This window comes from Aethalodelphis obliquidens, unplaced genomic scaffold (genome assembly GCF_003676395.1).
Source record: "Aethalodelphis obliquidens isolate GAN/ISIS:26980383/991018 unplaced genomic scaffold, ASM367639v1 scaffold26, whole genome shotgun sequence".
NCBI lineage: Eukaryota > Metazoa > Chordata > Mammalia > Artiodactyla > Delphinidae > Aethalodelphis > Aethalodelphis obliquidens.
This window is the reverse complement of record NW_020837970.1, coordinates 6,866,094-6,892,415: the sequence shown is the minus strand read 5'-3', so window position 1 is coordinate 6,892,415 and position 26,322 is coordinate 6,866,094. Positions and strand designations below refer to the sequence as shown.

The following is a 26,322-nucleotide window of genomic DNA, read 5'->3' as shown; positions in this document are numbered from 1 at the left end:
AAACTCTCAGCTTCAGTTCTAGACATGTCCTTTTAAAAGATAAAGTAGGGCTTCCCTGGTGGCGCAGTGGTTGAGAGTCCGCCTGCCGATGCAGGGGACACGGGTTCGTGCCCTGGTCCGGGAAGATCCCACATGCCGCGGAGCGGCTGGGCCCGTGAGCCATGGCCGCTGAGCCTGCGCGTCCGGAGCCTGTGCTCCGCAACGGGAGAGGCCACAACAGTGAGAGGCCCGCGTACCACAAAAAAAAAAAAAAAAAAGATAAAGTACAGTTCTTGCTCTTATTTGGCAGTTCATATTTTAGGATGCTTTCACCACATATAATTCATTGGTTAGCTGTGGCATCTAGCCACGCTTTAAAGAAAATGTTCTTAAACAAGTACAAAAAATTGGATGTAATTCCAAAAATACATTGTAATCATACAGATAACTCTCAGTCTATCCAAATTTAAAATATATCCACACAGAGACACACAAAGCTATGCATATGCAATATTTAATGAGAACTTTCTTTGAGCCAGAAATTTCTTTACATTTTCCCATTGAATCTTCACAACATGCCTAAAACATAGTAATATTAGGCCTCTTTTATAGAGAGGAAAACGGAAGCTAAATAACTTGCCAAATGTCATATACATTATAGGAAGCAAATCTGGGACTCTTCCATACTCCCTCTTCCCCCCAATCTTTTTTTTGGGAGGGGGCGTGTGTCTGTAAGCCTAATACTTGTTCCTCCAAACCACAGCTACCTTTTAAATACAATACAGGGTACCTAAAACTACTATGTAAAAAACAGATAAACAACAAAGTCCTACTATATAGCACAGGGAACTATATTCAATATCCTGTGATAAACCATAATGGAAAAGAATATGAAGAAATATGTATATCTGAATCACTAAGGGTACTTAGTACCAACAAAGAAAACCAGATAGTATAGGGGAAAAAATAATCCCCAAAAGGAGAAAAAGAGGAACAAAATGTGACATATCCTTCCGGCAATAATTCTTTTCCCTTATCGCAATCTTGTTCAAAGCATAAGACTGTATCCTCTTCAGTAATAACTTATGGGAATCTAAGAGGATGAAAAAATGAAAAGTAAAGAAAACTCTCACCTTTAATAGCTTCCTTCTTATTTAGGGAAGATCTTTTTCCCAAGGGAAGATCTGTTGGGTTCCATGGAAGCAAATGTGAACACCATGTCTCTTCTTTCTTCAGCCTCTCCAAAACATATTTTCTAACATTCATAGGATGTCCAAGAAACTGTGTCAGACTCCTTAATCTCTGCAAAGTAAAGAGCAGCAGGTGGCTCTGTCACTGACCTTCTAGCTTCCTGCTCTCAGATAAGAGAGCCAGCTCAGATATATCATTCAGGAGCATATTCTCAAGAACAAGTCATTCAGGGAGGTGAGCAAGCAGGAAAAACGTGCTGGCAATGCGTAAGAAGGCAAGCAGCTATTTCATCCAGAATAGCCCAGTTTGTACTCATGTTCTCCTGCCACAAAACCATTCATAAAAACTTGTCAATACTCATACAAGAACTTGAAAGCTTTTTTCCCCCTTAACAAGGAACCGTGGAAACACACAGGTATGCCCCTATCTTCTTTTGGCCTGGAGTTCAAATATCTCTCCTCTTATGTTCCCTGAATACTCCCTGAATTTCACTGAAGAGTAAAGCAATAAAAATGACCTTCAAGGATTATTTTTTTTGTTCTTTTACTTTAAAGGAAATGTCAGTGAAAAACAGACTTTGCTCTTCCATGGCAACTACTCAAAAAAAAAATTAATTTGTCTGTCTTTCCATGACTGTTAATAATTTGTAAGTTGGAGAAATATCCTCGGGGCTCCAGACTGTAGATCTCCATCACTAATGTCTGTGAGTCTAGGGTTCCTGACAGTCTGAACAAGGCTAACACTAAGGGTGGTTGGACTTCAGTGAGCACCCCATGGGTGGTTTTGGCAATACGGTGTGAAAACTTACTTCTTCAAAACTGCTGCCATTGTTTGCCACTGTTTGCCTCTCCCCATCACCCCCAAAGCACCCCTCCAAATATGCAGCATTCCTGGCCAAATATTTGAAATAACAAATTTAATAATTTTACATAAAGAACTTAACCAGGTATCAAGTTAAGTAGATAACGGAAAGCAGGGGGAGGGGTAGATGATGCTAAATTATTAAGGAAGTAACAATTGCTGTAAGTAGCTACCACCCCTAGGCTGGAAGAAGGAGGAAAATATTGGGGGATTATTGAGAATTTGGTAAGGGGATGCCAACAAGCGGAAACTCAGACCTCTGGTTGGTGCTGGGGTCTCTGAGCTCAGAGGAGGGCCTCCTAGGCTGAGATCCAGACCTCTCCTGAGGAGCCTGGTGTCTCTGTGCTCCGTTACTGTAAACTAGATTCAGTGCAGCTACACAGAGGGACCACAACTGCGAAGGAAAAGGGCGTTGACATAGTGACGCTCACAGAAGCAGGGAATATGTACGAAGCCAACAGGAAGTCCCGCCTCCAGTCTGTCTTCCTCCACCGCCCCCTATTGGCAGAGCCTAATAAGGGGCAGCTGGCAAAGCACAAACGTGATTTGCAGACTTCCCTCATCCAGCATCACAAAGCTGAGTCCAGGAGGGCAGGCTTCATCTGAAGACAACAGCTTAATAACGAAGATGAGTTAGCGTTGCCTTCCTCCTGCAAGAACTGTTTATGCAGCCCGCAACAAAGCACCGGGAATTTAGGTCTTTTCTTTTTTTGGACCTCCTCTGCCTGTTTCTGACTGTAGATGAAGACAGACCAATGGCACAGAGCCATATGCAGTCATGTGCGCCCGCTCTTTTATTGACCCCGTTCCACCGGCTCTGTCTTCTGTCAGCTTTGGTCACTCCGGGGCAAAAACGATTAAAGGATAAACACTTGCTCCAGTATCGGAATCTAGCAAAATCTTTCCAATTTGTTTATATCTTACTTCTCTTTGCTGGCCACCTCAAAGTCCCACCTTCTTTCCCATAAAAAAAATCAAAGAATCTCTCAATAGAGAGAAAATAATTTAAATGTTTGATTTTTAAGGTAACCAAAACAGGTATCCACTTTTATTTGCTAAATATATGCTAATGTAACATTAACAAATTGTGGATATATTTTGTTAAGATAATCTACGTATGAGTAACACCAAATGGCTAGTAGTTATGGGCACACCTAGGCTTTGGCAGGAGAGAGCTAGGTCTGAATCCTAGCCCTGCTACTTTCTAGCTGTGTGACCATGGGAAAATTCTGTAATCCCTCTGTGCTTCAGTGATTTCCTTGGTATAACTGGGGCTAATACTAAATAGCTATTTTATAGGATTGCTGTGAAGATTAAACAAGATAACACATATTGGGGCTTCCCTCGTGGCGAAGTGGTTGAGAGTCCGCCTGCCGATGCAGGGGACACAGGTTCATGCCCCGGTCCGGGAAGATCCCACATGCCGCGGAGCAGCTGGTCCCGTGAGCCGTGGCCGCTGAGCCTGCGCGTCCGGAGCCTGTGCTCCGCAACGGGAGAGGCCCGCATACCGCAAAAAAAAAAAAAAAAAAGGTAACACATATGGGAGACTTAAAACCTGGCATATGCAGGCCCTGGCCCTTAACTACTGTTAAGTAGTCTCCAGTACCAGCCCACAGAGGCCATTTTGCTCACAGAATAGCTCAAGGAGGGTACAAATAGTGTTAATTCTGGATCAAGGAAAAGTATTGATGCTGGTGATGTGGGTAGATAAGGGAAGAGACCTGGAATTGTCCCCTTCTCTGTGCTCTGGAAAGAGGCTCAGTTTAAGTGGTCAGTGTTAGCAGTGCAGAGGGGAGAGGTGAGCTGCAGCTGACCCCAGGGAAGTGCAAGAGAGGAAACAGAATAGCTGGAGAGAGGCACAGGAAGATCAGGAGCCAGGTAAGCCGCAGAGATCACAAAGCAGCAGATTCCACACCTTAACTCCATGCTGGCCATAAAGACAAGGTGGGGACCAGGCAAGTTTCAAGGTCTAGGAGCCCAGACCTAAGGAATGAATCCCTTCATGAGGGTTTCTTTTAGCCCTGCTGAGGCCCAACAGCGCCAGGTGAGCCTGGGGGCAAATGTGTCCAAGGGTCCAGGATTACATGAAGATACTTACAAGTCCCAAGCACTGAAAATGATGAGGGCACTCAGCTCCCTCAAGTACTGAGAATAAAAGCAACATTAAACCCGATAATAAGTATAAGCCTAACACAGTCCAGAGTTCCCACAATGAGTACTGCTATGGTGTCGTTCCTGAAATAGCAGACTTTTCCCGCTCAGACCCCTCAATCCTTTTCTCCTAATCATGAGTTTAGTCTGATTATTGGGCAGATAGTTTTGCCTCCTTCTGCTATTTTGAACTGTAAATCCCTGTATGTCTGTGAAATGGTCTAAGCGTTCCAATAATGGGGAGACTAAGCCAGGCTCATCAGGGTGGATCTGAAAGAATCCAGTGGAGTTTGGTGTTAACATCGATGGAGGTACAGGGGACCCTGCAATCCCAACAAGAGGGTCAGAGGAAGGCCCAGGCAGCAGGGATCCGACCTTTTTTTTTTTTTTTTTTTTTTTTTGCGGTACGCGGGCCTCTCACTGTTGCGGCCTCTCCCGTTGCAGAGCACAGGCTCCGGACGCGCAGGCTCAGCAGCCATGGCTCACGGGCCCAGCCGCTCCACGGCATGTGGGATCTTCGGGGCATGGCCGCTGAGCCTGCGCGTCCGGAGCCTGTGCTACGCAGCGGGAGAGGCCACAGCAGTGAGAGGCCCGCGTACCACAAAAAAAAAACAAACCTCACTCATCCTCATTGTGGTGTCCTGATCCCAAGGGCAAAGGCCATTTCTAACTCAGCTCTGCCTCCTTAGAGCAGCTAGCATGAGAACTTCCAAGTGACAGATGCACCAGGAATGTTTCCTGAATGAACAGCTTCCCCAGGGTCCCTGAGAGGTCCTCTAAGTACTGGAGTCTTGAAACCCTGGCTTACTAATAGTTACTGGAATTGATGTATGGAGGTGCCCTCCAATTGTCCACAAAAGTACAATGCCACGGAGCTGAAACCAATTGAAATCCAAACAGCGTTAATGGGATTAATTTTGTTGAAGAGACTTCCTCAGAAGTAACCTCCCAAAAATGAGATTTAACTAAGAGATTAAGGTACCTCCTACTGAGTCATTAGAAAGTAACCTTTTAAAGGGAACTAGTAACAAATGGCATGTAACATGACACTCTTTCATTCGTTCAGTCAGTTTAACATTGATTGAGGAAGCTGCTAAATTTTCAATGTTAGAGATACCAAGTGGATTAAGACAGTCCCTACTCTCAAGGTGCTCACAGTCCTGTGTGGGAGAAATGTTTGAACATGGATTATAATGCCATGTATGAGTGCAAGAAAAGACACGTGTTGGATACAATGGAGGTCCAGAGGTTAAAACTAAAAAGGGAATGGTTAGCAATACAAGTGCGAACAAATTAGTGTAGGTCTGAATGAAACCTAGGAAAAAAAGATTAAGAATTTGTCTGGGTGCCTCTTGTACTGTCTAGGGAAGGATCTTGGCTAATGGCTACAAGAGGAACAGATATTGTGGGTTAAAGAAAATGTCCCTTTACGGCAGCCATTTGGAAAAAGAATGTTAGATCTCTACCCCACGCTATAAACATAAATAAATTTCAGATTAAAACTAAAAAGAAAAAACAGTTCTAAAATTCCAGAAAATGTACAGAATACTTTAATGATACTAGGTTGGGAAGATATTTTTACTATTACACCAAAACCTGAAAATTATAAACAAAAAAGAAATAGATTTGACTATGAAGAAACCATAAATAAAATTACAATTAAAACTATAAAAAGGGGACTTCTGGGAAAGCTCCTTAAAAGGGAGAGGCTAAGCCCTTCTTCCCTTCCTTCTTTTACTATCATGAATGCAGATGTAATGGTTGGAGCTCCAGCAGCTATCTAGGACCTGGAGGCAACAATGAGAAAGGAAGTCATGAGCTGAAAGATAGTCATACCATACAGCCACTTCACCAGTTCTAGACTGCCTACTTCTGGGTTTCATTTATATAAGAAAGAAACAAATTTCTGCCTTATACAGCCACTACTTTTTCAGGTCTCTTACATGAGTCACAAATTCTTAACCCATGCAGAAGCTGTTTCCTAATTCAGGGACATTTAGACACATAGGTATGAAAAAGGCATAGGTTTCAGGGAAGTAAAAAGAAGTTAGTCTGACGCCTGCAGAGTACAGAAGAGGAGATCTAATTCCCATTCTCTCTACCACCACTTCTCCCATCCCCATACCACCACCACCACTGTTTGTGTCTTATTTAAAAACACATTTCAGGAAAAAGTCTGGAAAGGAATGCACTAAAATATTAAGCACGGTATTCTGGGTTGTGTGATTGCTACTGGTTTTCCGTTTCCTTTTTTTTGTCTCATCAGTTTCTAGAATGCACAGGTATTATATATTTTTTAATTTTTCAAAAAAAAGCTATTTTAGAATCATCTTAGGAAGCAAAACAAAATAATGCCTTCCACTATTTACAATAGCCAAGACATGGAAGCAACCTAAATGTCCATTGACAGAGGAATGGATAAAAAAGATGTGGTATATATTTATACAATGGAATACTACTCAGCCATAAAGAAAGGATGAAATAATGCCATTTGCAGCAACATGGATGGACCTAGAGATTATCATACCAAGTGAAGTCAGTCAGAAAGAGAAAGATAAATAGTATATGATATCACTTATATGTGGAATCTACAATATGGTACAAGTGAACTTATTTACAAAACAGAAACAGACTCACAGACATAGAAAACAAACTTATGGTTACCAAAGGGCAAACGGGGTGGGGGAGAGATAAATTAGGAGTTTGGGATTAGCAGATACAAACAACTATATATAAAATAGATAAACAACAAGGTCCTACTGTATAGCAAAGGGAACTATATTCTGTATCCTATAATAAACCATAATTTAAAAATGAAAAATATATACATATATACATATATGAATCATATTATATATATATATGTGATATATCACATATATATATACTGAATCACTGCTGTATACCAGAAACTAACGTAACGTTGTAAATCAACTATTCTTCAATAAAAAAAAATCATGCTGTCTTTGATTGCAGACGTCAACCATGATTTTACCTCTTTTCAGGTCTATGTGAACAGATCTAGTCTTTATTTTGGGGGGGAAAGTAGGATCGTGTGCATGTGTATATGTATGTATGTGCATGTATTTATGTCTAGCTGGATACTAATAGAAGTACCTTTTTAATGAATGTAAAACTGGAAGTTTTTATAATGAGAGCAACTTAAATAAGATAATTGAAATACTTGTACCACCTCACACTCACAGAATGCCACTTCACTTACTCATATGATCTTTTAAAGGAAAATGACCGCCATGCCAACTAATATGAAAATATAAAAATGTATTAAATGACAAAACAACACACGGTACATCTTAGTTCTATTTTCTTGGTCTTAAAAAACAAAATAGAAATAAGGAAACTACCGGCTCTTCATGCCATCCTTTTGGATAGCACGTGAAGAAAGTATTTCTAGGGTAGGGCCCTCTCTAGGCTGTCTTAGCCCATAAGGTCCCATCATCTGTGTACACTCTGGACCCCTAGAAGGTTTCACGTGTGTGGTTATGGTCATTGCCATCTTTCAGGCATAGACCATTGAGACAACATGCTGGGCCCCAGGCAGAGAGAATCTCCCTTCTTGGGTGGGGAGCAGATGGAAAGGTGAGGTGGGGAGTACAGGCCTGTAGGAACCAGTGGCGTCTAGGACTTCTCTCCAACCCACACCTGCCAGTCAGGAAGGCAGAATGGATTCCTGAGCAACTGAGAGGCCAAAGAGACTGAACTTGGTCCTCGGTACCTCTCAAGCCCTCAAATACTATAGTTCCAGCTCATCAGAGATGAGCTTTGTCTTTTTTTCTTTTTACCTTTTTTTTTTAAATTGAAGTCTAGTTGATTTACAATGTTGTGTTAATTTCAGGTGCACAGCACAGTGATTCGGTTTTATATATAGATGCATGTATGTGTACATATATGTCTATTCCTTTTCAGATTCTTTTCCCTTATAGGTTAGTACAAAATATTGCATAACGAGCTTTGTCTTTGCCCTGACCAGCAAAGCTCGGCTGCAGCCCACATCTGGCCTGGGTATGTATGTACCTGCTTCCCGTAGTTGGTAGTGGACGTGAGTCCATGGCGTAACGGTTGTGGAATTTAAGAACTTGAGCGAAAATTCTATCTCCCTTTATCCTTGGGAAGCTCCTGGACCCTCTCCTGGCCTCTGTTAGCTCATCCATACTAACAGGTATGCATTGGTAAACAAGTGCCATGCAAATATCACCATGGAGGAGCTCCCAGTTTGGTAGGAAGAGCAATCAACAAGCAGGGACAATAAAGTTTGCAAAGTACCAAGGGTACTCGTACCAAGTAGACATAAAGCTCTGTGGGAAAGTGGGATCCCTGGAAGACATCCTGGAGGAGGTGGCATTTAGGCTAATACTTGATGGGTAAAGAGATCAGTCAGGCAAATAGTAGGGGTAGAGGAAACAGCCAGGCTGAAGGTCCACCTTAGTCGCCTTGTCCTCAAAATCATGATACCTGTGCTCAGGGATTTCTCCTGCTTTACTTTCAATTCCTGGAAATAACAAGGCTCAATCTCAGCTCTGGACTTTGACCCCGGCTGTTCTGTCCACCCAGAGGGAATGACCACCTCTGCCTCCTCTAGGTCTCAGCTTGGCTGTGGCTTCCCCGGGCAGCCTCCCCTGACCCTCCAAGCCTGGGTTGGAGGGCCCCCCATCCTTGCTCTCTTAACATCCTGAAACATTACCTCATCATAGTATTTCCCACACTCTATTCTCCACTGTGTCATAAATGCCTTCAGTTACAAGGACTGTGCTTTCTGGTCCACCTTTTAATCCCTAGTACCTTGCAAATAATCATCATCAGCATAGACTGAGACATATTGTGTGCCGGGCACCGTCTTAAGCACTTCACATTTAACTCTCACAACAAATCCTGTAAGGCACAGAGACACTGAATAACTTACCCGAGACTACACAACTAGTAGGTGGCAGGGCCAGAATTTGTACCCTGATGTCTGGCCCGGCTCCCACCCCCTTATCACCTCTGCACGTCAGCTGCCCACACTAGGAATACAATTCCTAGCCAGGCTGCCTCTCCTGGGATAGTTCTAGCTCAGCCTCTGCCTCTCCCTAACTGGGAAGCCACCAAGGATGCAGCCTGTACCTTCACTGGGCCTCAGTTTCGCCACCCATGATGGAAGGTAGAGTGGATCATGTGTAAGGGAAGAAATTAACCTGCCCGAGAAGAGCGCCATGTGATGGGTTCACACTTAGGCAATCCCATTTCAGAGTCACTTTACTTAACCTCACTCACTGCCTCAGGTGCACAACGAAAATTTGTGCAATTAGTGAGTGAGCAGGTGATTGAGTGGCTGAACCCTGACCCTCTCTGAAGGGACGGAGGATCACTGAACCTATTAAGAGCTATTAATCCAGCAACCTAATTATTGACTCATGGTATCTTCGTAGGAATCTTCTAGAAGAATGCATATCAACAGCAGTCAAAATATATTATTCTAATGATGATGCAAAAAACTGGATTGTTTTACCTGCCCTTTTGAATCTTGCTTTTTCTCTTTACAATACACATTGAAAGTCATTCAATGTCAGTACATTTTTATCTATGTAAATGAAGTTATTTCCAACACATTTTCAATTATAAAAATTGCTCCATTAGGGCTTCCCTGGTGGCGCAGTGGTTGAGAGGCCGCCTGCTGATACAGGGGACACGGGTTCGTGCCCCGGTCCGGGAAGATCCCACATGCCGCGGAGCGGCTGGGCCCGTGAGCCATGGCCGCTGAGCCTGCGCATCCGGAGCCTATGCTCCGCGACGGGAGAGGCCACACAACAGTGAGAGGCCCGCGTACCACAAAAAAAAAAAAAAAAAAAAATTGCTCCATTAAAAATTATAGTTTTGTACATTTGTTATTTTTATAGAATAATTTATTCTATAAAAATAACTTCTAATAATTTATTAGAAGAATAATTTCTAGGTCAAAGATGCAGATTTAAAATTGTTTAATTGGCACTACCCAAAAGGTTTTACCCACTTTAACCATAAAAGTACCTGTTCCCCTCATCATCACCTGGTATTATCTTTCATTTTTTTGTCTTTTCCACAATCAATAGATGACAAATGATAGCCTACTATGATTTTCATCTACTTTTCTTTGATTATTAGTAAGCTTGGGCTTCTTTTCATGTCTTTGGCCATTTGCATTTCTTTTTTTTTTTTTTGGCCATGCCTTGTGGCTTGCAGCGTCTTAGTTCCCCAACCAGGGATTGAACCCAGGCCCCAGCAGTGAAACCATCAAGTCCTAACCACTGGACCACCAAGGAATTCCCTACATTTCTTTTTAAATTTCTTTCCTGTTGATTTTTTCTAACCATTTTTCTATTGGATTGTTAGTTTTTCTTATTCATTTGTGAGAGCTCTTTGAAGTTATCAGTTAATTATCCTTTGTTCTGGTTTTGGAGGTATTTCACCCCAGTGTGTTGTTTGACTTTGATTATGTTTTATGGGGTTCTTTCCAAGGCACAACATTTGATACGTAGAAGTTTTGCGGTTACTTTATGTAGTTAAATTTATCTATCTTTTCCCTTTGGCTTCCAAAATTCATATAATCCTTGGAAAGCCCAATTCCACTCCAGGGTCATACAAATGTTCACCCACACTTTCTTTTAAAAAATGTTCTGCGATTGGCTACAGTTAAACTTTGGATCCATCTGGAATATATTTTGATGTATGGAATGAAATAGTCAAGGCAATGATTATGCTAGGACCGAACAGCTATGCTTTGAAAACAAGCTATGAACCTTTTGGCTTGGCACTTCAGAAAAAAGCCAAACACCAATGAATGGAGGGAGAAGCAGGCATGGGGACCTAAGGACACAGTGCTGGCTTGAAGGGGAGGCGTCACTAAGTTCCAAAAATGCATTTTATTTTGATTATGTAAACACCAGTCAGTGATTTTGAAAAATCCACACAATGCTGGCGATTTTGGAGGGGAAATCAGAACCTGGCTAAAGAAAGAGAGAGCAAACAAACTAAATCGTAGCTGGTATTACACATGGGACTGTATTACCTCTATTAGGGACCATCTAATCTTGGCTACATCCTGAGTGGCAGAGCCCAGATAACTCAGGTGTTATTTAAATATTCTTGTGGGCTCTAATCATGACCCCGATTGCAAGAAAGTGGATATGATGTGTACTGCGATCTAGGCAATCGCGCAAAGATAAACAGCATGTAACACAAAGCTGACTCAATTATAGTTGTAGGGGAAAAGTTTAAGGGACTAACTCACTTACTGGTTCCCTGTGGGAGAACCACAAAAAGGAGAGGTTAGAAGGTGGTATTCGTGGAGGAAGAGAGAAGTAGCACTGGGAGGCCAGAGGGCTGGAAGAAAGCAGAAACAGACCGTGGGAGGCAAAAAAAACCCAATTAATTATGGGAGTATCAGGATAAACCAGCCACATGATCCAATGAGTGGCGGAAGAAGGAAGCCAGCCCTTTCTGTTGTAAAAGTGGGCAAGATACTAAAGCCAAAGGAAACGGGTCAGGACGGCTCTGGGAGGTGCTGATTGAAGCCAGAAAAGCTTGGATTAATTGGCGCTCCCTTCTCCATGCCCATTAATGGAAATACTTTCTGCCCTGTACTTTGCAATGGAAGTGACGGGGGAACAGGGAATAGCTGGGATTTATGCACAAAGCCAGTTTCCAGAGACTGTCCCAGCACGTTCAACCTGATTACTAACCTCTTCAAAATGATTCCCATCCCTCCCTGTGTGACTTTAACTGGGTCTCTGTTTCCTCACTGTGTGGGAACCCTAACTCTAAACCTTAACCCTAACCCCTAACCCTGAATCTGAAAGACCAGCTTTTTCACAGCAGCACTATCTACAATATCCAAGACATGGAAACACAACCTAAATGTCCATGGACAGGTGAATTGATAAAGAAGATGTAGTACATATACACAATGGAATATCACTCAGCAATCAAAAAGAATGAAATAATCCTGTTTGCAGCAACATGGATGGACTTGGAGATTATCATACTAAGTGAAATCAGTCAGAAAGAGAAAGACAAATACCATATGACGTCACATATATGTGAAATCTAAAATACAATACAAATCAACATATCTGTGAAAAAAACAGACTCACGGACATAAAGAACAGACTGTGGTTGCCAAGGGGGAAGGGGAAGGGGGTGGGGGAGGGAAGGAGTGGGAGTTTGGGATTAGCAGATGCAAACAATTGTATACAGGATGGATAAACAAGGTCCACTGCATAGCACAGGGACCTATATTCAACATCCTATGACAAACCATAATGGAAAAGAATACGAAAACATATATATATGTATAACTGAGTCACTTTTCTGTACACCAGAAATTGACACAATATTGTAAATCAAGTATACTTCAATAAAATTTAAAAAAAGAAAAAGAAAAAAAGAAATTCTGTGTTCCTGCTGCCTGTTTGTCTTTGTCCTACAGACATCATGTCAGAGCCACAGTTCAACAATCCTTATTTGGAGGTGGATCTTACCAGGGATGGAAGGAAGGGGCAAAAGACTGGCAGTGAGGAAGCCTGTGGGGGGCAGATATTACAGTGGTCAAGTGGATATGATGAGGGTCCAACCAGGTGGGTGGCTGGTCGATGTGGATAGCAAGAGGAGAGGTCTGTGAGGGACAGGAAGAACGTAAAAGCACCAGAGAGAGACATTTGAGAAGGCTTGGGAACCAAATCTGAAAGCTAGGAGCCTTCTGACCCAAAGTTCACAGTGGCAACCCCAGATCATAGGACTGCCAGGAAAAGTAACCATGCTGAAGCATAACTTTCCCTAAAGTTAAAAAACCACGCTCCCCAAATATACACTGAACGTGCATCACATGCTCAGCTCACTACTTAATGGACGCAGTAAGATGGTAAATCTGGTTCCAAGAGCATTTTGCGAAACTGACTATTTGTACGCACTTATACAGGAAGGTTAGAGTCAAGTTTCTAGTGTAGATGTACTACTGGTTAACGCCCTACAAGATAATACAAAACCATACCATTTGGAATCTCCCTTCTACTGGGGAAAAATTATTTGCTTCTCGACAGAGTAAGATCTGCAAATTGAGAAGTAACTTGACTGAGTGTGAGCCCTTAACAGCAAACAGCAAATGTTCAATAGCAAATAACAAATGTTCATTCTTCTAAATCTGTGGTTCTCAAACAGGGGCAATTTTGCCTCCCAGGGGACATTTGGCATTATCTGGAGACACTTTGGGCCACAACTCAGCCAGGAATAGGGAGTGGGGAGAGGGATGGCATCTAGTAAGAAGAGGCCAGTGATGCTGCTGGACACCCCACAGCACACAGGCCAAGCCCCACGCAAAGAAGTATCCTGCCCAAAAGGTCAGTAGAGTGAAGGTGAGAAGTCCTGCCCCAGATAATGAACGAGCCTGCAGGTAAGCTTCTCAAAGAATGCCCTTGTGTGGGACTTCCCTGGTGGTCCAGTGGTTAGGACTCTGTGCTTCCACCGCAGGGGGCACGGGTTCGATCCCTGGTCAGGGAACTAAGATCCCGCATGCCGTGCAGCATGGCCAAAAAAAAAAAAGAATACCTTTGTGCAAAGATATGCTGCCCCCCTCTTTTTCTTATTTCCAAGTTCTAAATAATCTTTCTTAATGGTAATCGTCAACCATCTGCCTTTAAAGGAAAGCAGACTTCTTTTTACGAATATTTCACCTGAGTATGTTAAAAAGGTTTCTAATTTACCTGAAGGACATCAGAAAAATTCAGTTAAACAGCACACCCCTTCCCAGTTACTGAGCCTTTTGTCTTATTAAGATCTTACTACAGTTGCTGTCCAAAGACTATGGGATTTTTCCAGGGAGCATGCAAACGCCTGGAAGTTTCTTCAAAACAAGAATATCCAACCCCCCAGAAAAGCAACAACCAAAAAGATGTGCTGATATCACTGGGAGAAGTTGGCAGCAGGGCAGAAGCATAGTCACAGGAAGTACAGCTGGGAAAAGACAGAGGCTGATGACCCCTCCGCTGACCCAGCTGGGACACATCTCCTTCCTCCCTGTTCCTGCTCCAGCCCCATTGTTCCAAATCTTGGCCAACTCTACCGTCTACCCAGGTACCCAGGCCAGACTTTGCAATGACGCCTCAGCTTCCTCTTCTTTCCCTCCCATCTACAGGAATTCGCTCATTCAGTAAGACATTTATGGATGAAGCAATGACTCCCAGGCACCAGGTATATACAGAGCAGTAGGCACAACGGTCTGGCAGCAGATTGCCAAGGCCCTCGGATTCTTCCTTGATTAACTCTCCATTCTCACCACCCTCCTTTCTTGCCTTTAAGCTCTGTAGCTGCAGCCTCTTAAATTATTCCCCTGCCCGAGCCTAGCCTCTCCTGTTTTCAGATTATCACCTTGAAACACTGCTCTGCCCGTACAGCTCCCCTGCCAAAAACAACTTTGAACTTCCCTTTGCTCAGGGAATGGGCTCAAAGAATAAAATCCAGACACCTTTGCACAGCAACCAGGTTCCTTCATACTTAACCCACCTTGCTCAGACACTACTGCCAAAAGCAGCATTCACGGCTCCCAGGACAGATGGCAGGCTTTCCCACACCCACGCCTTTCTTTCTGCATCCTCATTTTTGTCAATTCCCTCATCGGCAGGTTATCAAAATGTACCAATTAACATATCTGTCATGCTAGATAAATACTTGCCGGCCCCCAAGTAAATATTCCTAGTGTGAGAAGACAATTTATGATCATCTACAGCATGTCTGTAGGTTAACAACACATTTTAAAAGATTTGTCATTAAAAAAAATAAATGTTGCTACTTTAAAAGATTCAAAGGTAGAGTTTTAAAAACCTAAACATGAGGAGTAAATTCTCTGGAAAAAAGATTCATCAAGGGAAGCAAGTTCCTAAAATTCTCGTTAGGAAATTTTCACAAAGAACATTTATCATTTCAATATTGCATACAAGGGTGTTCTTGGTGGACCAAATGTGGGCTTATCTCAAGACATAACAGACTTCTAGAGAATACAGGCAGATATTAGACCATGAGTTAGGTGATCAGATAATGCGCTTTGGAAACAAGTATGTGGGTCAGAGAGGACTCGTGAAAGAGGTCACTTCTAGGCTGAGACCTAATGTTTGTTTCTTTTAATTTTTTTCCTTTTGTTTTATAAGCAGAAAGCTAATTAAGACTGGATTGTCCAGTTCAAAACCTGAACCTCTTTTAGCACTTGTCACAATGCAGCACAGAGAGTCATTTAATCTCTGGCCTTGCACCCCACTACCTCACTCCTTTGGCCTGTCACCTTGTTGCAGATAAAGATTGCATCTTACTCATTTTGTATCCCCAGGACCTAGGATTGTGGCTAGTATTTGTGCCAAACAAATGTTGTTGGAACAGACTGGAATGGAAAATGAAATCATGTGGTTATATTGGTGAACAAATTCAATTAATAAGTGATTGATTCACCTATAATGGAAAAGAATCTGAAAAGGAATGCGTGTGTGTGTATATATATGTATATGTGTGTGTATATATATATATATATATATAACTGAATCGCTTTGCTGTACACTGGAAACATCATAAATCTGCTATACTTCAATTAAAAAGAATGAGATCCATTCAGTCCAATCATTGCATTGACTTCCCTTTTCTCCACTGAAGTGAACTTACCAAGCCAACCCTTCCACAGGCAATTGCCACTTAAAACACTCTATAGCACAGCTGGCCCAGAATGGAGACTGGTTAAATAAACCTACATATCTACCTTCTCTTTCTCAAGTGCTACGTATGAATCCCAGAAATGAACAAGGAGGCAGTAAATATTTATTGGTGTGTGAGAGGCTGAACTCACACAGCAGTTGAAAGGTATGCAGGGCTGGGCATTTAACCATACCTCTCTCATTTCAGGGAAAACTAGCTGAGTTTGAAGTTATCCGGCTGACCTTTGAACAACACAGGTTTGAACTGCACAGGTCCGCTTCTCCGTGGACTTTTTTTTTCAGTAAATACAAACTACAGTACTCCATGATCTGTGGTTGGCTGAATCCATGGACGTGGAAGTGCAGATACGGAGGGCTGACTGTAAAGTTATATGTACTTAGATTTTTGACTGCATGGGGGTCAGCGCCTCTAACCCTTGTGTTGTCCAAGGGTCAACTGTAGTTTGAATGCATGTGAAATGTTTCAGATTGGACTAGTAATAATACATAAAAAGGACTGTCTAGGTGTGGTTGACCAGGTGAATCGTCAGACCAGGTGGGATCCCATCCTGTGCTGCTTGTACCCAAGCTGCCCCTAAGACCTAGGGTGGAGGACACAAAGGCATCTCAAGAAGGAAGTGACAAGCAGAAACGTCTCACGTGGAAGCTTGAAACTCCCTTTCATCTTTTCCTAAGCACCACCTTTCTTCATATAAGATTCCGTTGATTAAAAGATACATCGTTTTTTTATGAGCCACTGAGGAAGAACAAATGCCACAACAAATAAAGCTGGACACGAAGCTTTTTGGTCATTTATTTATTTATTTTCATATCACATTTTAGTGATGTGAAAATAAATAAAGGTAATTTTTAAATTTTAATTCATAACACAATCACAGAGCACTTAGCTCTCTTAATGAACATACTTCTCATACTCCAGGGAATTTTAAAAATCTCTCAGTTCAATTACAAAATGCTCAGTGAGATTCAGTCATACTGAGTGCTTGTTCTATATTCCAAGGGTAAATAATACATTAGTGCTAACATATATATATGGAATCTAAAGAAAAAAAATGGTTCTGAAGAACCTAGGGGCAAGACAGGAATAAAGACGCAGATGTGGAGAATGGACTTGAGGACACAAGGAGCGGGGAGGGTAAGCTGGGGCAAAGTGAGAGAGTGGCATGGACATATATACACTACCAAATGTAAAATAGCTAGCTAGTGGGAAGCAGCTGCATAGCACAGGGAGATCAGCTCGGTGCTCTGTGATCACCTAGAGGGGTGGGATAGGGAGGGTGGGAGGGAGGGAGACGCAAGAGGGAAGAGATATGGGAACATATGTGTATGTATAACTGATTCACTTTGTTATAAAGCAGAAACTAACACACCATTGTAAAGCAATTATACTCCAACAAAGATGTTAAAAAATAAAATAATCAGGATAAAGAATAATAGAAAAAATAATAATAGGACAAGCAACAGGTACAAGATGGGGAGTAGTTAATTAACATCCAATTCAAAATGCTTATATGTACATCAAAACAATGAACTGTTTTTTGTTTTGTTGTTTGTTTTCATAAATAATGCAAATATTCCAAGAATCAAGCAAATTTGTACAAAATACAATAAATGTGACTGGAAAAGACTGAGTAGTTGTACAGCCAACTAAATGAATAAATTATTTCAGGCAAGCTCTCCTTTTGTAATCAAAAAGGCTGTGCCTTGGTCAGTGATAGTTAAGAATCAAAATTGTCTCCATAATTTCACATAAATGTTTGAATTTCATATCAGGAAAACAAGACAACATTATTTCTGTAGGGAGACACTGGTGAGTAATGCTTACCATATATCATTAAAAAATAATTTAACTGTTGGAATTTGCGTATAAACTGAAAAATAAAAAGTGAGTTTGTTGTGTTTCTAGACTATTACTAGTTCAAAAAACTTAGAATCTTTTCAGCTATAGCCAGGTATTTTAACAAGTAACATATTTTAATTCAGCAGAAAACAATTCTTTTGAGTTACGCTAATAATAAACACAACACATTTTATTCAATGGGATAAGAAACAAAGAAGCAGCAATGTTGTACAAATTCACATTATTAATCTAACTCTTACATGACAAGGATTGTTATATTAAATAGAAACAGATAGCTTTGCCTTAGCTGGAATGCCCATCCTGGATGGACTACTTTACATGGTAAAGTAAATTTGGTCAATAGAAGGTTTGTTTGAATTTTAGAACCTGGAAGACTTTAGAGACAATCTACATATACCCTCTATTATGTTTTCTGTTTTGCTGTTCTCTCAATTTCTCTTTTCCTATCCAAACCCATTCTTTGATTGCTGTACACCTGAAACTGACACAACATTGTAAATCAACTATACTCCAATAAAAATTAAAACAAACAGAACAACAACACAAAACCCCATTGTTTGAATAGAGAAATAGCCTTTGGTAAGTCCACCTAGCACAGCAACACCAAAGTATCTTCCTCAATAATCTTCTTGATTCATTTCAACCTCTTTGAGGTCATATTGTTATTATTATTATTACCTATAAAGGTTTGGTAGAAATTCCTTGAATTAATTTTCCTCCTCTTTCCCTGCTTGTGATTTCTTGACAATCAGTGTGACCCTTAGACAAGCTTGTTTTCCACTCACATTTGTTCATGCTGTTGAAAGAAATGTCTTGTAAACATGACTAGGGCTGTTGCTAGTAGAACCTTCCTATAAACACCTTACTTATTTTTATTTTTTTAATAAATTTATTTTTATTTATTTTTGGCTGCATTGGGTCTTCATTGCTGCACACGGGCTTTCTCTAGTTGCGGCAAGCGGGGGCTACTCTTCGTTGCAGTGTGCCGCCTTCTCATTGCGGTGGCTTCTCTTGTTGCGGAGCACGGGCTCTAGGCATGCGGGTTTCACTAGTTGTGGCACACAGGCTCAGTGGTTGTGGCTCGTGGGCTCTAGAGCGCAGGCTCAGTAGTTGTGGCGCTTTCTGGTCATTTAGAATGTTTACCTTATGCTTACAGAAAGAGCTCCTTCCTGTTTGAACATATTTGAACACAAATGACCTGTAACCTGTGCTCTAACTTTTAGCATTTACGTTGTAATTTTGAGGATGAAGAGCCCTGGGGTTTAGTCAGCATTTTATATTTGGCTACATTTGTAGTTTGGGTTTTGGCTCCACTGAATCATCTGTCTCTGGATTTTGAGCAGCTTCTGTTCAAACTCAGCAGGAAGCTCCCAACGATTAACGATCAACTCCTTAATCATAGTTCACTGTGATGCACATCACGTTGACGTGTCATGGCCTTTGAAATTTGTTTCAAGGAATGTGTCGATTCTTCCTAACTTCAGGTACAGTGCTTGGCCTAGTATCAGTAATAAAATACAAGTTTTTATGACCTTAGAGCTAAACTTCTTTGTTATCTCTCATAACATACTTTGCTGATGTTGGCAAGAAAATATTGGATTGTGATTATTCCTCCAACAATGAACATGTGCTTCCCTAATATATAATCTATGCCTCTTTTGTACTTTGACTTTTTGTTTTAATGCTGTAGCATAAAGTAATCTTTTTTTTATTGAGATGATGATTTTATGGATATATATATATATATCCCTACAGATATGCCTTGGAGATATTGCAGGTTCGGTTCCAGACTACCACAATAAACCAAATATCACAGTAAAGCAAGTCATGCAAAAATTTTCGTTTCCCAGTTCATGTAAAAGTTATGTTTACACTATACCGTGGTCTACTAAGTGTGCAATAGCATTGTGTCTGAAAAAAATGTACATACCATCATTATTACTTTATCACTAAAAAATGCTAACTATCATCTGAGCCTTCAGCATGTTGTCTTTTGGCTGGTGGAGGGTTTGAAATATCACGAGAATTAACAAAATGTGCCACAGAGACACGAAGTGAGCAAATACTGTTGGAAAAATGACGCCAACAGACTTACTTGATGTAGAGTTGCCACAAACCTTCAATTTTTTATTTAAACATCTTTTTTGGAGTATAATTGCTTTACAATGGTGTGTTAATTTCTGCTGTATAACAAAGTGAATCAGTTATACATATACATATGTCATCATATCTCTTCCCTCTTGCGTCTCCCTCCCTCCCACACTCCCTATCCCACCCCTCTAGGTGGTCACAAAGCACCGAGCTGATCTCCCTGTGCTATGCGGCTGCTTCCCACTAGCTAGCTATTTTACGTTTGGTAGTGTATATATGTCCATGCCACTCTCTCACTTCATCCCAGCTTACCCTTCCCCGTCCCCGTATCCTCAAGTCCATTCTCTAGTAGGTCTGTGTCTTTATTCCTGTCTTGCCCCTAGGTTCTTCATGACCTTGTTTTTTTTTTTTTGATTCCATATATGTGTTAGCATACGGTATTTGTTTTTCTCTTTCTGACTTACTTCACTCTGTATGACAGACTCTAGGTCCATCCACCTCACTACAAATAACTCAATTTTGTTTCTTTTTATGGCTGAGTAATACTCCATTGTATATATATGCCACATCTTCTTTATCCATTCATCTGTTGATGGACACTTAGGTTCAAACCTTCAATTCGTTAAAAAAAAAAAAAAGAAAAAAAATGCAGTATCTGCTGAGCACAATAAAGCAAAGCACAGTAAAATGAGGTCTGCCTGTATGAGAGAGAGTAGACTTGAAATATGTGCAGTTTACTGTATGTTGATTATACCTCAGTCAAGCTGTTTTTAAAAAGCATTGTAGGGCTTCCCTGGTGGCACAGTGGTTGAGAGTCTGCCTGCCGATGCAGGGGACACGGGTTCGTGCCCCGGTCCGGGAAGATCCCACATGCCACGGAGCGGCTGGGCCCGTGAGCTATGGCCGCTGAGCCTGCACGTCCGGAGCCTGTGCTCCGCAACGGGAGAGGCCACAACATTGAGAGGCCCGCGTACCACAAAAAAAAAAAAAAAAAAAAAAAGCATTGTAAATCATCAATAGGTGAATGGATAAAACAATACCTGGTATATATATATATATATATATATATATATAAATATATATATATTTAAGCCTAAAATATGAAGGAAATTCTGATACATCTACAGCACGTAGTCAGCTCTTATACTCATCTGGCGCCGGGGTTTTACGTCTGCTGCCCAGGGGATGATTCTGGACCCCCTGGCTCTGGTGGCCAGGGAGCCTTGCATTCCTAGGTCCCTGGAAACTAACAATTCTGGGGACAGTCCTTGACAAGTTAACACCCCTAGGGCATGGCACGGAGCAGACTGAAACACACCCTTGTTTTTCTGTGAAAGAGGCCTATTTACTTGTCCTGGAGCTTTGGCCTGAGGGGCAGTTTCAGGTTTGACTCACAACTAGAGGCTGGTGGAAGTGCACTCAGAGAACATAGGCTGGTGGACACCATCTCTGCATCCTCCCTTTGCCTCACTACAGCATTTTAGTATGACACAGGCTGGTGGACACCATCTCTGCATCCTCCCTTTGCCTCACTACAGCATTTTGGTATCTCCCAGAAAGTAACTTATACACTTGTCTGGAGCCCTGATTTTTCAACTGCTTCCCACAGGACACCTCCAAATTGCCAGGCTCTGGTGGACAGGGAGGCTTATGCTTACAGTCCCACAGGACTCCATTTATTTGCCTACTTTAAAAACTGCTGCCTGAGGGTCTGGCTTCTAATCATCCTGAATCTAGGTGCTGACTGAGATCCTCCCCTTTGAGACACTGACAGGTCTGGGCATAGCCTCAACTACTGGCAGCGATTAAAAAATAAAATAAGGGCTTCCCTGGTGACGCAGTGGTTGAGGGTCCACCTGACGGTGCAGGGGACACGGGTTTGTGCCCCGGTCAGGGAGGATCCCGCGTGCCACAGAGTGGCTGGGCCCATGAGCCATGGCCGCTGGCCCTGCGTGTCCAGAGCCTGTGCTCCGCGGCGGGAGAGGCCGTGGCAGTGAGAGGCCCACGTACCGCAATAAAAAATAAAATAAAATAAATAAAATAAGCTGCTTGGACAATCACAAAGGTTTGAGAGACAACCCAGAGCTAGGGCAGGGTTAAATAATAAGGCTTAATCTGCTACATGAGGCCCCTTATTTAAGAGTGGGACAGATGGCTGCTTTATCTACTGCATAGAAACCAACACAGAGAGTCAGGCAAAATGAAGAAACAGAGGACTATGTTCCAAATGAAAGAAAAAGATAAACCTCAGGGGAAAAAACCCTTAATGTAACAGAGAAAAGTAATTTACCTGATAAAGGGTCCAAAGTAATGGTCATAAATATGCTCCCCGAACTTGGGAGAAAAATGGATGACGCAGCGAGAACTTCAACAAAGAGATAGGAAATACAATAAAGTACCAAATAGAAGTCAGAGAGCTGAAGAATACAATAACTGTATCAAAAAATACACTAGAGGGATTCAACAGCAGACTAGATGAAACAGAAGGATAAGTGAACTCAAAACAGGGCACTGGAACTCATCCCATGAGAGCAGCAAAAAGAGAAAAGAATGAAAATAAAAATGAAGATAGCTTAAGTGACTTATGTGAGAACATCAAGTGGACTGACATTTGCATTACAGGGCTCCCAGGAGGAAGAGAGGGGAAAAAAATAGCAGAGAACTTATTTGAAGAAATAATGGCTGAAAACTTCTCTAACCTGAAGAAGGAAACAGGCATTCAGATCCAGGAAGCCAGAAAATTCCAAATATTAGGAACCCAAAGAAACCCACACTGAGGCACATTATAATCAAAATGTCTAAAGTTAAAGACAAGGAATGAATCTTAAATGTGGCAAGAAAAAAACAACAACTCATTACATACAAAGGATTCCCTGTGAGAATATTATCAGGAATTTTCCAACCGGAAAGGAATGGCACTATATATTTAAAGTGCTGAAAAGACAAAAAACAAGAATACACTACCTGGCAAAGTTATCATTCAGAATTGAAGGAGAAATAAAGAGCTTTCCAAACAAGCAAAAGCTAAAGATGTTCATAACCACTAAATTGGCTTTCCAAGAAATAGTAAAGGAAGTTGTTTAAGCAGAAAAGCAAAGGTGCTAATTAAGAACAAGGAAACATCTGAAAGCGTAAAGACAAATAAATAGTAAAGGTAGGGGATTAATCACTTTTAAAGTTAGCATGAAGATTAAAAACAACTAGCTACAATAATTAGTTAAGGAATAAACAAGATAAAAATATGTAAAACTGTGACATCAAAAATATAAAACATTGTGGGGGGAATAAAGATGTGGGTTTTTAAATGCGTTCAAACTTAAGTTGCTATCAACCTAAAATAGACTGTTATAAATATAAGTTGTTTTATATAAGCCTTATGGTAATCATAAAGCAAAAACCCATACTAGATAATCAAAAGGTAAAGAAAAAGGAATCTAAGCATATTACTACAGAAGGTCATCAAAACACAAAGAAAAAAAAAACACAAAGGAAGAGGGCAAGAGAAGAAAGGAACAGAGAGAAACTAAAACAGCAAGAAAATAATTAACAAGATGGAATAAGTAAATACCTAAAAATAATTACTTTAAATGTAAATGGACTAAATTATCTAATCAAGAAAAAACAGAGTGGTTTAATGGATAAAAAACAAGACCCATCTATATGCTGCCTACAAGAGACTTGCTTCAGAAGTCACACACAGACTAAAAGGGAAGGGATTGGGAAACGATATTCAAAAGATATGCAAATGGAAACCAAAAGAAAGCTGGAGTAACTATACTTATATCACACAAAACAGACTTTAAAGCAAAGACAAATAAGAGTATTACATAATGATAAAGAGGTCAGTCCAACAAAAGTATATAACATTTGTAAATATCGATGCACCCAACATATGGATACCTAAGAATGTGGGGCAAATATTAACAGACTTAAAGGAAGAAAAAGACAGCAATCTTCTGATGACAGTCCTGATGAACAATTCAGTGTAACAGATCAAATCACAAGAAGAGCAGGACTAAAGGGACTACAAGCTGCTAACCTTTCCCAGAATTGGAATTCTGTTGAAATTAATGCTCCTCTAAAGGAACTGCAAAAATTAAGAAGAATTTGAATATCCCACTTCATTCAGCCCCTGGATGCAGTGTTGGATGATGGCATTAGCTGTGCTGTCTGGCTTGTTCTACAGAAATTGGGTGGTTAGTGACCCAGGATGAGGAGAAATCACATCAGAGTAATGCAAAGGTAGTTCTTACTGGAACTGGTGCAGATGAGCAACTTGTAGCTTATTCTCATCATCATGTCCATTTTGAGACATGTGGGATGGACAGATTGAATAAAGAAATTGAGATGGAACTGGGTCAAATTTCTGCTAGAAATCTTGGTTGTGATGACAGAATTATTACTTAACACGGTAAAGCAGCAAGATCTCCTTTCCTGGATGAAAATGTCTCCTTTCTAAATTCCTTACAAGTTTGGGAAAGGGCAAACTTGACTTTACCTGGTGAAATTGGTAAAAAACTATTTCTGTGTCTTGCAGCAGTGAAACTTGACCTAACAATATCCACTCTTCTTCTGAAACAGGCCATGAAATTTGGATCCAAAAGTGCAAAAATGGAAAAAAAATAATGAAAATCCATCTGATAAATGTGGAAGGCTCCAAGTCATTTCCTTAGAAAACTTTTCTATTGAAAAGGAGATTAGAAGATGGTGCAGTGGGAGGACATGGAGGTCATGTCTCCCCACAAGTAAGGCACCTACCGGATGCTGGTGGGAGAACTTGAAGCCCAAGGAGATGGGAGGAACCCCTGAGTGATTGGGTTGGACATTGGGGAGGAGTGAGGGGGGAGGAGAAGTGGAGGTCGGAAGGGATGAGCACCCCTGAGAGGGGGCTGGGAGAGGGGAGGGGCATGCCTGGAGGGACCCTCAGGGGCTCGGAGAATCAGGGGGGAGCACAGCTAGTGTTTCCCCTGCACAATTGGGCCCCAGGAAGCCTGCTGGGGTCCAGGGCTGGGTCCTCTGCCTTTCAGGGCCTCCTCTGGCTACGTTGGTCCTAGGGGTGGGGGAGGGAGAGAGGCGGGGGGAAGAGGAGGAGAGGCAGACAGTGGTGGGGGGACTCTCAGGGACTCTCAGGGATTGGAGGATCAGGGGAGATATGGCTAGTTTCCCCTGACCACTCGGGCCCCAGGAAGCCTGTTGGGTTTCCAGGCTTGGTCCCCAGCAAGCCTGTTCCCCAGCCTTCCAGGGCCCCCTCTGACCAAGTGGGTCCTAGGAGCATAGGAGGGAGGGAGCAGGGAAGAAGAGGAGAGGTGAATGGGGAGGGACCCTCTAGGATCAGAGGATTGCAGGAACTCATGTAGCATTTCCCCCACCCACTTGGGCCCAGGGAGCCTGCTGGGCTCCCAGACCTGGTCCTCTGGCCTGAGGCCAAAGGCACTGCTGGGTCCCTCCAGTCTGCTCTGGGCCTAAGCCCCGCCCCCCAGAGCCTTTTTGACCCCACCCACTGTCTAAATCTCGCCCCTGCCTAAGCCCAGCTCCCCATAGCCAAGGCCTTTTTCTGGGTTTTTTTCCCCTCTTTTTTGCTATTGTGGTTCTGTCTTAACTTTCAGTTGTTGTTTCATCTATGTTTTTATTTTTTCTAACATATCCATTAGTTTTCTAATCTTATTTTATTTTTCATTCTTTGTTGTTGTTCTGCTCCTTTCTCTTTTTTTTTTTTTTTGCGCCACCCCTGCATGGCTTGTGGGATCTTGGGTCACAAGCCAGTGGTCGGGCCTGAGCTCCTGTGGTGGGAGCTCTGAATTCGAACCACTGGACTAACAGAGAAACTGAGACCCGAGGGAGTATTCATCGGAGTGAGCTCTCCCGAAGGTCCTCATCTCAGCACCAAGACCCAGCTCTACCCAACAGCCTACAAACTCTAGTGCTGGAAGCCTCAGGCCAAACAACCAGTAAGACAGGAACACAATTCCATCAAAAAAAAAAAAAAATGAGATGACAAAAATATATGTTACAGATAGAGAAGCAAGGTAAAAACCTACAAGACCAAATAAATGAAGAGGAACTAGGCAACCTACCTGAAGAAGAATTCAGAGTAATGATAGTAAAGATGATCCAGAATCTCAGAAATAGAATGCAGGCGTGGATTGAGAAAATACAAGAAATGTTTAATGAAGATCTAGAAGAACTAAAGAACAAACAAACAGAGATGAACAACACAATAACTGAAATGAAAAATACACTAGAAGGATTCAATAACAGAATAACGGAGGCAGAAGAACAAACAAGTGAGCTGGAAGACAGAATGGTGGAAATAACTGCCAAGGTACAGAATAAAGAAAAAAGAATGAAAAGAATTGAAAACAATCTCAGAGACCTCTGGGACAACACTAAATGCACCAACATTCGAATTATAGGGGTCCCAGAAGAAGAAGAGAAAAAGAAAGAGTCTGAGAAAATATTTGAAGA

The 26,322-nt window shown here is 41.7% G+C and overlaps 1 protein-coding gene across 2 annotated transcripts in view; it reads right to left on the bottom strand.

The window, feature by feature from the left end:
• Positions 1-26,322, bottom strand: part of GCNT3 (glucosaminyl (N-acetyl) transferase 3, mucin type) — a 90,319-nt gene that overhangs the window by 2,536 nt on the left and 61,461 nt on the right. Inside the window, exon 2 of one of the 2 annotated variants that reach the window (XM_027123175.1) lies at positions 1,113-1,281. The gene's annotated coding sequence lies outside the window, so the exon portion shown is untranslated. Of the gene's footprint in view, positions 1-1,112; positions 2,260-26,322 lie in introns of those variants that run through there. The other variant, XM_027123176.1, reaches the window with a different exon arrangement.